A 12,135-nucleotide genomic window follows, 5' to 3' on the forward strand; every position below is an offset into this window, starting at 1 on the left:
CAAACTCTTACCCCAAGAGACCGTGACATAGCGACTGCAGAGGATTCCACCTATAAAGAAATGTTAGAAATGACAGGAAGGGAATTTAGAATACAGATGATGAAAACAATGAAGGACATGATGGAAACAATGGAGGGAACTGCTGATAAAGTGGAAAATAACCAAAAGGAAATCCAAAAACAGAATCAAATAAGAGATGAATGATACGAAGACTACAGAAAGGATAGAGCAGAGCTGAAGGAACTGAAGCAGTCAATTAGGGAACTTAAAGATGCAATAGAAAGTATCAATAATAGATTAGACCGTGCAGAAGAAAGAATCTCAGAGGTAGAGGACAAAGCTCTTGAGATAACTCAGATAGTTAAAGAGGCAGAAAAAAGAGAGAGAGAGAAAGCAGAACATTCACTGACAGAATTATAGGGCTTTATGAAGTGTTCAAACATATGAGTTATAGGTATCCCAGAAGGGGAAGAAGAATGCCCCAGAGGAATGAAAGCCATTCTAGAGAATATTATAAATGAAAATTTCCCAAATATCACCAAAGATTCTGACACATACCTTTCAGAGGGATATCGCCTCAATTCTAACCGAGCTTCTCCAAGACACATTGTGATGAACCTGTTCAAGGTCAAGACCAAAAAAAAGATTCTTCAAGCTGCCAGGAGTAAGCGCCAGTTGACTTACGGGGCAAATCCATCAGGGTGACTTCCGTCAGGGTGATTTCTGTAATGAAACTTTCCAAGCAAGAAGACAATTGTCGTCTACCTTTAATCTACAGAACAAGTTCCAGCCCAGAATTCTATATCCTGCTAGGCTAAGCTTTAAAATTGATGGAGAAATCAATCATTTACTGATACACAAACATTGAGGAAATTCACCACAAGATCAGCTCTACAGGAAATACTCTACACACTGACCATCACAATGGATCAACAGCAAATTAAGAACTCAGAAATTAAAGGACAGAACTTAACTTCCACACTGATGCAAAAGATAAAACTAAGCAATGGACTCTTACAAAATAAGATGAATAGAACACTACCACACTTATAGATTATCTCAATAAATGTTAATGGCTTGAATTCCCCACTGAAGAGGCACAGATTGGCTGACTGGATTAAAAAACAGAAGCCAGGCTTGGCGCGTATGGCTCAAGTGGCTAAGGCGCCAGCTGTATACACCTAAGGTGGCGAGTTCAAATCCAGCCTGGGTCAGCCAAACAACAATGACAGCTGCAACCAAAAAATAGCCGGGGCATTGTGATGGGTCCTATGGTCCCAGCTACCTGGGAGGCTGAGGCAGGAGACTCACTTGAGCCCAGGAATCAAAGGTTGCTGTGAGCTGTAATGCCACAGCACTCTAACCAGGGGACAGCTTGAGGCTATGTCTCAAAAAAAAAAAAAAAAACAGAAGCCATCCATTTGCTGTCTGCACAAAACACACCTAGCTTCAAAAGACAAATTAAAATTCAGGCAAATAGAATTCAGAAGAAAAGTGAGGTTGCAATCTTATTTTCAGATACATGTGGATTTAAAGCAATTAAAGTCAAAAAAGACAAAGACAATCACTTTATATTGGTCAAGGGAAAAATACAAGAAGACGTTTCAATTCTAAATATTTATGCACCCAACTTAAATGCTCCCAGATTCTTAAAACAGACCTTACTCAGTCTGAGCAATATGATATCCTATTGAGGACTTTAACACTCCTCTTTTTTTTTTTAAGATAATGAATTTTATTTTGTGTTTATAATTACAATAGCTAAAAAGAGAATGGAGGCAGATGCTTTTGTCAGTGTGCTCCCAACATAATTCATTAATTTAATATTAAGCCCTTACTATGTGCAACAGCTGCCCTTGTGCAGCTCAGTCTAATTGAGAAGGCAACCAAAAAAGTCAAACAGTATCTGCTAGGCAGTCTTTGGAGCCAGGGTTGTTTCACCCACCAAGCTACATCACCACCAGGATAAAGCCAGCTGTATGGGCCTCCCAGACCCATGGCAGCTATCACTGGTGAGTCTTCTCTCTAATCAGTCAGGATCTGGTTTATCACTGGTTTTGTAGGATTTTTAAGCCAACTGGTCCTTCACTAGTTTTGCTGAGTAAACTAAGAGCATCCAATTTCTTATAAAATAACGGGTATCGGTACAAAGTACTTCAAAACATCAGAATGTGGAGCTAGCCAGAACAATGGCTCATGTTTGCAAACTCAGCAGAATGGAGGGTCACTTAAGCCTAGAAGTTCAAGAATACAGTGAGTTATGACCTCACCACTGTACTCCAGCCTGGAAAACACAAGACCCTGTGTATAAAAGAAAAAAGATTCTTTTTTTTTTTTTTTTTTTTTTTTTGAGACAGAGCCTCAAGCTGTCCCCCTGGGTAGAGTGCTGTGGTATCACAGCTCACAGCAATCTCCAAATCCTGGGCTCAAGCAAGTCTCCTGCCTCCGCCTCCCGAGTAGCTGGGACCACAGGCGCCCACCACAACACCTGGCTATTTTTTGATTGCAGCCGTCATTGTTGTTTGGCGGGCCCGGGGCTGGATTCAAACCCGCCACCTTGGGTGTACGTGGCTGGTGCCTTAGCCACTTGAGCCACAGGCTCTGAGCCAAGAAAAAAGATTCTAATGATAGCTTTATACTGCTTAGATACATTTACTTCTGGCCTTAAATTCAGTGGTTCAAGTAAATTTCCTTTACGCTTTATAGACATGTTGGATTAAATGACAACATAAAGATAATAATCCTCTTAATGTAGAGGATTAAAAATGACAATGTACATAAAGAATATGGCACAGTATGTACAAAAAAGTGGTCATTGTGCTTACTTTTCCATGTGCAACATGAACTTCCTTATGTATAAAGAGAAAAAAACATCTCAAGTATGCTCCTAAGTCTACAATCTTCAACTACAAGGCAATTAATGAAGGTATATCCTACTAGCCTTCAGTCTTCACTATCGCACAGGATATTTCTTGAGTTAACTCTGCTCAAGTCCTTGCATTCTGGCCCTTCCTCGCAAATACCACAAGTGTGGTTAAAAACAAGAGGATGAGTAGTGCTCCACAAGCCAACGTGATACCCACAGTCTGAATCCTGGATATACAGTCTACTCAGGCCACCTTGTGCCTTTGTATAAGACTTTATTAAAGGTCTTTACAGGGCAACATCCAGACTCCAGATACATCTGTCAAGGAGACCCTGTTATGCTGTGGGGACTGGCTGGAGCATGGCAGGCGGCTCTGGCTTCCCACCCTTCTGTTCCGAGATAGGGGTAGTAGGCAGTATCTCATCTTTGGGTTCCACAATGCTCACGTGATTAGGCAGAGGTTTCTTAGGGCCATTCTTACCAGTAGGGTCCCAGGGTAGCATGATCTTCACCTTAATGCCCAACACACCCTGTTGGAGCAGCACATGGTGCACTGCAGTGTCAACATAGTAGTTAACAGGGTCCCCACTGTGGATCATCAAGCCATCCACAAACTACATGGACTTCGCCCTCTGTCCTCAGATTTCCCAGACACCACAATCTCGCATCCCTTGGCTCTACTCTCCATGATGAATCGCAGCACACCACAGCAGGCTCTCCCTACTGCAAGGCCTCCAAGGAGTTTGTAACGCAGAGATTCTGCCTGGACAATGGCACACAGACCTCTTGTGGCCACCTTTTCAGCATAAAGCTCTACATTGCCCTCTGGGAAGCCAAACCTTTTCTGAACTACAGCAGTCAGTTTCTGAATGCATCGGCCCTTCTCACCAAGAACATTCTGTGTTCTGGTGGCTAAGATAATGATTTCTGTCCTGGTTGGTGTAACTTGGACCTCAACTCCACAGTAGCCATCTTCAGCCAGTTCACAAGTAAGAAACACATTCAGTTCAGCTTTGAAGATGCCATCAGCAACGAACTTCCTCTTCTTGGAGATCTGAACCACCATCTTGCCACTGTGCGCTGCCAAAAGCAAAGGACAATGCTCCTCTTACAGAGCTGGATGGATCCTCTAAATAGAAATTAAACAAAGACATAAGGGACTTAAATGAGACCCTAGAACAATTGTGCTTGATAGACGCATATAGAACACTCCACCCCAAGCATAAAGAATATACATTCTTCACATTGCCCCATGGAGCATTCTCCAAAATTGATCATATCCTAGGACACAAAACAAACCTCAACAGAATCAAAAGAATTGAAATTTTACCTTGTATCTTCTCAGACCACAAGGCACTAAAGGTGGAACTCAACTCCAACAAAAATATTCAACCCCACACAAAGGCATGGAAATTAAACAACCTTATGCTAAACGACAGTTGGGTGCAGGAAGAAATAAAAAAGGAAATAATTAACTTTCTTGAGCACAATAACAATGAAGACACAAGCTACCAAAACCTGTGGGATACTGCAAAAGCAGTTCTGAGAGGAAAATTTATGACTTTAGATGCCTACATTTGAAATACAGAAAGAGAGCGCATCAACAAACTCAACAAGCCATCTCATGGAATTGGAAAAAGAACAATCTAAGCTTAAACCCAGCAGAAGAAAGGAAATATCTAAAATTAAATCAGAAATCAATGAAATTGGATTGGCGCTAGTGGTTCAAGTGGCTAGCCACATACACCAAAGGTGGGGGGTTCGAATCCACCCAGGCCCGCCAAACAACGATGAGGCTGCAACCAAAAAAAAATAGCCAGGCATTGTGGCGGGCTCCTGTGTTCCCAGCTACTTGGGAGGCAAAGGCATGAGATTCCCTTAAGCCCAGGAGTTGGAGGTTGCTGTGACCTGTGATGCCATGGCACTCTACCCAGGAGAATAGCTTGAGGCTCTGTCTCAAAAAAAGAAAGAAAGAAAGAAAGAAAATCAATGAAATTGAAAGCAAAAGAATCATTCAGAAAATTAATGAAACAAGGAGTTGGTTTTTGAAAAAATAAATAAAATAGATAAACCTTTGGCCAGAATAACTAGAAATAGAAACCTCAAGTAACCTCAATCAGAAATGATACAGGGAAAATAACAACTGATATCACAGAGATACAAGAGATCATCTCTGAAACTACCAGAAATTTGACAATGTGAAGGCAATGGATCAATATTTCGAATCGCACCCTCTCCCTAGACTTAGCCAGGAAGAAATAGAGCTCCTGAACAGACCAATTTCAAGCACTGAGATCAAAGGCACAATAAAAAAATCTTCCAACATAAAAAAAATTAAAAATAAAAAAAGTAAAAAATAAATCTTCCAACAAAAAGATGCCCTAGTACGGATGGCTTCACACCAGAATTATATCAAACCTTCAAAGAAGAGTTTATTTCCATACTACAGAAATTATTCCAAAAAATTGAGGAGGAAGGCGTCTTCCCCCAACATGTTCTACAAAGCAAACATCACCCTGATACCAAAACCAGGAAAAGACCCAACTAAAAAGGAGAATTTCAAACCAATTTCACTAATGAATATAGAAGCAAAAATTCTCAACAAAATCCTATCCAATAGATTACAGGTTATCATCAAAAAAGTCATACATCATGATCAAGTAGGCTTCATCCCAGGAATGCAAGGCTGGTTTAATATATGCAAGTCCATAAATGTTATTCACCATCTCAACAGAAGCAAAACCAAAGACTGTATGATCCTCTCAATAGATGCAGAAAAAGCATTTGATAAAATCCAGCATCCTTTTCTAATTAGAACACTGAGGAGTATAGGCATAGGTGGCACATTTCTTAAACTGATGGAAGCTATCTATGACAAACCCACAGCTAATATTTTACTGAATGGAGTAAAACTGAAAGCTTTTCCTCTTAGAAATGGAATCAGACAAGGTTGTCCTCTATCACCACTACTATTCAACATAGTGCTGGAAGTTCTAGCCAATACAATTAGACAAGACAAGGAAATAAAGGGCATCCAAATGGGAGCAGAGAAGGTAAAACACTCCCTCTTTGCTGATGATATGATCTTATACTTAGAGAATCCCAAAGACTCAACCACAAGACTCCTGGAAGTCATCAAAAAATACAGTAATGTCTCAGGATATAAAATCAATGTCCACAAGTCAGTAGCTTTTGTATACACCAATAACAGTCTAGATGAGAGGCTAACTAAGGACACAACTCCCTTCACCATAGCTTCAAAGAAAATGAAATACCTAGGAATATACCTAACAAAGTAGGTGAAGGACCTCTATAAAGAAAATTATGAAATCCTAAGAAAGGAAATAGCAGAGTATATTAACAAATGGAAGAACATACCATGCTCATGGCTGGAAAGAATCAACATTGTTAAAATGTCCATACTTCCCAAAGCAATCTACCAAGTCAATGCCATCCCTATTAAAATACCAACATTGTACTTTCAAGACTTGGAAAAAAATGATTCTGCATTTTGTATGGAACCAGAAAAAAACCCATATAGCTAAGGCAGGTCTTAGTAATAAAAACAAAGCTGGGAGCATCAGCATACCAGATTTTAGACTGTACTACAAAGCCATAGTGGTCAAGACAACATGGTACTGGCACAAAAATAGAGACGTAGACATTTGGAATCAAATGGAAAACCAGGAAATGAAACTAACGTCTTACAACCACCTAATTTTTGACAAATCAAACAAGAACATACCTTGGGGGAAGATTCCCTATTCAATAAATGGTGCTGGGAGAACTGGATATCCACATGGAAAAAACTGAAACTGGACCCACACCTTTCTCCACTCACATAAATCGATTCAAGATGCATAAAGGACTTAAATTTAAGGCATGAAACAATAAAAATCCTCAAGGAAAGCATAGGTAAAACACTAGAAGATATCGGCCTGGGGAAAGACTTCATGAAGAAGACTGTCGTGGCAATTGCAACAACAACAAAAATAAACAAATGGGACTTAATGAAACTGAAAAGCATCTGTACAGCTAAGGAGACAACAACCAAAGCAAATAGACAACCTACACAATGGGAAAGGATATTTGCATATTTTGAATCAGACAAAAGCTTGATAACTAGGATCTATAAATAACTCAAATTAATCCACATGAAAAAAGCCAACAATCCTATATATCAATGGGCAAGAGACATGAATAGAACCTTCCCTAAAGAAGACAGATGAATGGCTAACAAACATATGAAAAAATGCTCATCATCCCTAATTATCAAAGAAATGCAAATCAAAACCACCCTGAGATACCATTTAACCCCAGTGAGAATGGCTCACATCACAAAAATCTCAAAACTGCAGATGCTGGTGTGGATGTGTTTACACTGCTGGTGGGACTACAAACTAATACAACCTTTTTGGAAGGAAGTATGGAGAACCCTCAAAGAACTCAAGCTAGACCTCCCATTTGATCCTACAATCCCATTACTGGTCATTGAAGGAAAAAAAATCCTTTTATCACAAAGACACTTGCACTAGACTGTTTATCACAGTTCAATTTACAATTGCCAAAATGTGGAAACAGCCTAAATGCCCACCAACCCAGGAATCGATTAACAAGCTGTGGTATATGTACACCATGGAATATTATTCAGCCATTAAAAAATGGAGACTTTGGCTCGGCGCCTATAGCTCAGCTGGCTAAGGCGCCAGCCACGTACACCTAAGGTGGCAGGTTCAAATCCCCAGCCCGGACCCGCCAAACAACAATGACGGCTGCAACCAAAAAATAGCCGGGGCGTTGTGGCGGGCGCCTGTGGTCCCAGCTACTTGGGAGGCGGAGGCAGGAGACTCGCTTGAGCCCAGGAGTTGGAGGTTGCTGTGAGCTGTAATGCCACGGCACTCTACCCAGGGGGACAGCTTGAGGCTCTGTCTCAAAAAAAAAAAAAAAAAAATGGAGACTTTACAGCCTTTGTACTAACCTGGATGGAAGTGGAACACATTATTCTTAGTAAAGCATCACAAGAATGAAGAAGCATGAATCCTATGTACTCAATTTTGATATGAGGACAATTTATGACACGGTGGGGTGGGGGAAGGGGAGAACAGAGAGAGAAAGAAGGAGGGAGGGGTGGGGAAAAGTAAGAGCAGAAAGAGGGATGAAGGGAGGGGTGGGGTCTTGGTGTGGGACACACCTTTTGGGGGCAAGACATGATTCTAAGAGGGACTTTACCTAACATATGCAATCAATGTAACCCAGTTTTTTGTACCCTCAATGAATCTCCAATAATAAAAAAAAAATATGTAAAAATTCTCATTGATATTCCTATGTATATATATACCTGTTGCAAGGTCTAACAATCAAGTTCACACACTTAAACACAATTAAGTAGTGACTATGATAGACTATACCTACATACTATGTTTGTAATAAAAAAAAATTGGATAGGGGAAATAATCCAACCCAGACCATGCCCTCTGCTTTGTAAAATAATATTCTGCCAAGTTGGCATGGCACTGTATTGTTTTTCTTACCAATATTAATGTATTTGCTCAAACAAATTAATATTCCTTCCCTGATCTACTTTTTTGGAGAAAATAAGTTCACATGTCAATGCAAAAGCCAACCCTTGTAATTTCCCTCTCCACCAAATAAATGATGTTTACTTTTCTTATTTTTTTTTTTTTTTTGGAGACATGGTCTCACTCTGTTGCTCAGGCAGGCTCAAGTACAGTGGCACGATCACAGCTCATTGTAATCTCCAACTCCCAGGCTCCAGTGATCCTCCTGACTCAGCCTTCCAAGTAGGTAAGACTATAAGCGTAGGCCACTCCACCCAGCTAATTTTTAAATTATTTTTTAGAGACAGGGTCTTGCTATATTTGAGCAGGCTGGTCTCAAACTCCTGGCCTCAAGCAATCCTCTCACGTCAACCTCTCAATTTTTTACACATTTTTCATGATAAATATTAGGAAACAATAAACTTTCCTTTAACTTTCTCTCTCTCTCTTTTTTTCCCAGTGACCTACACCTGGCGTTCTGCACAGAGCCCATGTCACTGAGACAGAAGAGCAGTGGTGTGCGGCTAAATGTTTAACAACCAGCTCTCTGGAGACAAGGAGGGGGTGGCTCGATTTGTAGCATTGGTCAACTTCCACGGTGCAAATATTTCCACTGCAGCCAATTTCAAGTTACCTCCATGCCTCATGAATGGACAGTTGGGAAGAGATGGGCTCAGTAAGATCTCAGAGCTCTGCGCCATTGTGAGAAAGACCACGTGATGTCAAGGACAGGGTAGGAAGAAACGTTCACAGAGACAAGGAGTGGAAGAGGATGTTATCATTCAAAACATGAATCTGAGCTTTCATTTTCAAAAATTAAAACACTAATTATTCTCTAAAACGAGAGTGTGAACAAGCTATTCATCACCACGATTTAACAATGCGCATTATATTCACTCTAATTTCTGATCATGAAAAGACTCTGAGGATCTGAATTTTTTCTCTTTTACCAACCTCCCCCCAAAAAGTAACAAAAATTTGATGCACATGGTCATTTATTCCATTTATGATTGAGATTTTAAAAAATCACTAGGGAGAAGGTGAAGGCCCCTAACACTGACCCTGAAATACCCTTGACATTTGGGGTGTGATTGCTGATTGGATGCTAATGGACCATGGGAAAGGAGAGAGGAAGTCCTTTAACCAGAAAAAAAGACTGTAAATGCATGAAAACAGACCCCTGGCAGAAGAAAAGGAGGGCGAAGGTACATACGGGTCACTACAGATGCAGACAGAAAACTGTGGAGTTTGTGTTTCTTGCCTATGAGTTTAATGACAAGGCTCCTTCCCTTCACATGCCACTGAAGCAGGAGCCAGCAGGCCATTCCCTGACTCTGCCACCCAGCCAGGCCTGGAGTCTGCCCGGAACAATCATAGAGATTCCCAGGCTTAAATTCCATCCAGAGACTAGTTATTTGATACAATTGCATGTGGTCTGAAAAGCAAACTCCCACCCAAACACGTTGTACTTGGGAAGACTGCAATCGTGATCACGTCTCCCAGAGCTCATGTCCACTCTGACCACAGCGTCCTTCTAAAGGCACGACTACCAGAGAAGTGTGTGTGATTCCACCATATAATTTCTGTCTGGGCAGTGAAATATCTCTGTTATTACATCATTCTCCTTAGCATAGTGATCCCTGAAAGGGTAAAGCCTACATAAAATCTCTTCTCAAAGCCAACTATTGAAACAATCTTCTTTTAATATTCTCTCCTATTTTTTCATTTTATACAGTTTTCACTCAGAGTGTCTCTAAAACAATGGATGGAGGTATAGATTATTATTTCTGCTTCCTGATCCAACCCAAAGTTCCTGGTCTCCCCTCGCGACAGCCCAGTGAAGGTGACAGGGGCAGCCCAGCCAAATCACGGTCTGAGAGATTGGCTCCCAGGGACAACCTTCGCTCCGCTCTGCCCTGACCCCCAGGCTGGACACAAAGAGACTGCCGGAAACTCCTGACAGCTGCCAAGCCGGTAGCCACAGTGTCCTGGAAAGGAATTCTAAGCCCACAACAGAGGGTTTCTCAATCTAGTTTTGTTTTTCTGTTTTTCTTTTTTTTAATGGGATTGGGGTTGGGGAAGGGTTGGCAACCAGCCAAATACGAGTGGCACAATGGTGAAATCATGCAAGTCCTGGTTCATGTTGTAGTGGGAACGAGGATGGGCTTTTGTGCTGACCAGAATGAACAGGCATGGCAGTCAAAAAGAAATCTTGTTTTATCTGTAATAATATATTCAAAAAAAAAAAAAAAGCATTTCCATGCGTTAGTTATGTAATTATAAGTTATCTTGGAAAATCAAAAGAAAATAGCCATTGCTGCTGCTTTGAGAGCCCTCGGGTTCTGGGAAGTTGTGTGGGACAGGGCAAGGTTCTAATGTCCTGATTCATTGTCTCAAAGCATGCCCATGCTAGCATGAGCTAGCATTCAACTGCCCACTAGGCAAAGCCCTGCTCTTCACTGCCCACTACTGGGGGCTGGGAAACTCTAAAGACTCCAGGGTGTTACAAACTAGAGTAGGTCTCTCGAGCCAGAGGGGATGGTAAGCAGCTTCTACATCCTGTCCCCATATCCCAGTGGCACCTCAGTCTGCCGGCCACCACCCCTTCTCTTCCTGTGTGTTCCCCTGGCTGGCTCAGATAAAAGCTTGTCTGTGCCTTGGCTCAGGTGGCCTTCCAGTGAGCTCACCCACAGGGGGTGAGCTCAAGAGTGTGCTCTTCCCGGCAACAGGAGAGCTGGGTTCTCACTGAATCCCAGACCCTCCCAGTCTCACTCCTGGGGCTGGCTCTCCTCTGTCCCTGACAGGTCTATCCAAGGACACAATGGCTTGGCTAGAAGGAAATTCAGGGTCTCCTGTGACTTCCACATATGATTCTGGCTCTCCTCTCTGCAGCAACACAGACCCAGCACCAAGGACTGTCCCCACATGACACAGCTCCCCTTCCAGGATAAAACTCACCTGCTCCATCCCCTCATTCTTCAGAAGCAAAGGCAAAGGCTTGAGTCACCGCACTGGCCCTGGAACTCTGAGCACCTGACTTCCAGAATAGCATATCCAGCCTAGACCAGGGGCTCCCAACTTCTCTGCACATTAAAATCACCTGGAACCTTTTTAAAAACTCCGAAGCTCAGGCCACATGTGGGTCCAGCAAAGTCGCACTCCTGGGTAGGCAGGCATCCAGGGTTCTCTTTAGTTCCCCAAACAATCCCAACATGCAGACAAGTTTGGAAGCTACTGTCCTCCTACCCCCAGCACCAACAGCCCCATAATGACCAGGCTCTACGCTAAGAGCTTTAAGTAACTCTTATCCATTCCCACCACAGTTATCCCTTCTGGATTTCTGACATTGCAAATATCAGTTGGAAGTTCTTCATGTATTGTGATAAGCTGCTACGTATTTATCAGCCATTGTACAGCTGTGTATGTGGTACGCTTGCTAAGGTTGACATACAAATGTGCAAACCCCAGTCCAAATTCTCCAAGTGCACTCTAACATCTTAATTGTGTTTATAAACAATAATGGTGACTATTAAAGCTAATTAAAAACTGGCTTGATGTTTTAATAAATAAAATTCGGGGATACAAATATATGTTAAACCCCCTTTTAAAAATCCAGCATGAGGCTCGGCGCCTATAGCTCAGCCGGCTAAGGCGCCAGCCACGTACACCTAAGGTGGCGGGTTCGAATCCCCAGCCCGGACCCGCCAAACA

At 41.9% G+C, this 12,135-nt stretch overlaps 1 protein-coding gene and 1 pseudogene across 2 annotated transcripts in view; one reads left to right on the top strand and one right to left on the bottom strand.

Annotated features, from left to right (window-relative positions):
* Window positions 1-3,123: 3,123 nt before the first annotated feature.
* Window positions 3,124-3,956, bottom strand: LOC100966298 (annotated as a pseudogene). Its single transcript, XR_154521.2, has one exon. The product of XR_154521.2 is annotated as a 40S ribosomal protein S3 pseudogene (transcript).
* A 938-nt stretch (window positions 3,957-4,894) lies between these two features.
* XAF1 (XIAP associated factor 1) overlaps window positions 4,895-12,135 on the top strand; it is a 20,288-nt gene continuing 13,047 nt past the window's right edge. Inside the window, exons 1-2 of the mRNA XM_023518739.1 lie at window positions 4,895-4,907; window positions 9,162-9,169. The gene's annotated coding sequence lies outside the window, so the exon portion shown is untranslated. The remainder of the gene's footprint in view (window positions 4,908-9,161; window positions 9,170-12,135) is intronic.

The sequence above is a fragment of the Otolemur garnettii genome, unplaced genomic scaffold (assembly GCF_000181295.1).
Source record: "Otolemur garnettii isolate 467f Iridium unplaced genomic scaffold, OtoGar3 scaffold00145, whole genome shotgun sequence".
Taxonomy (NCBI): Eukaryota; Metazoa; Chordata; class Mammalia; order Primates; family Galagidae; genus Otolemur; species Otolemur garnettii.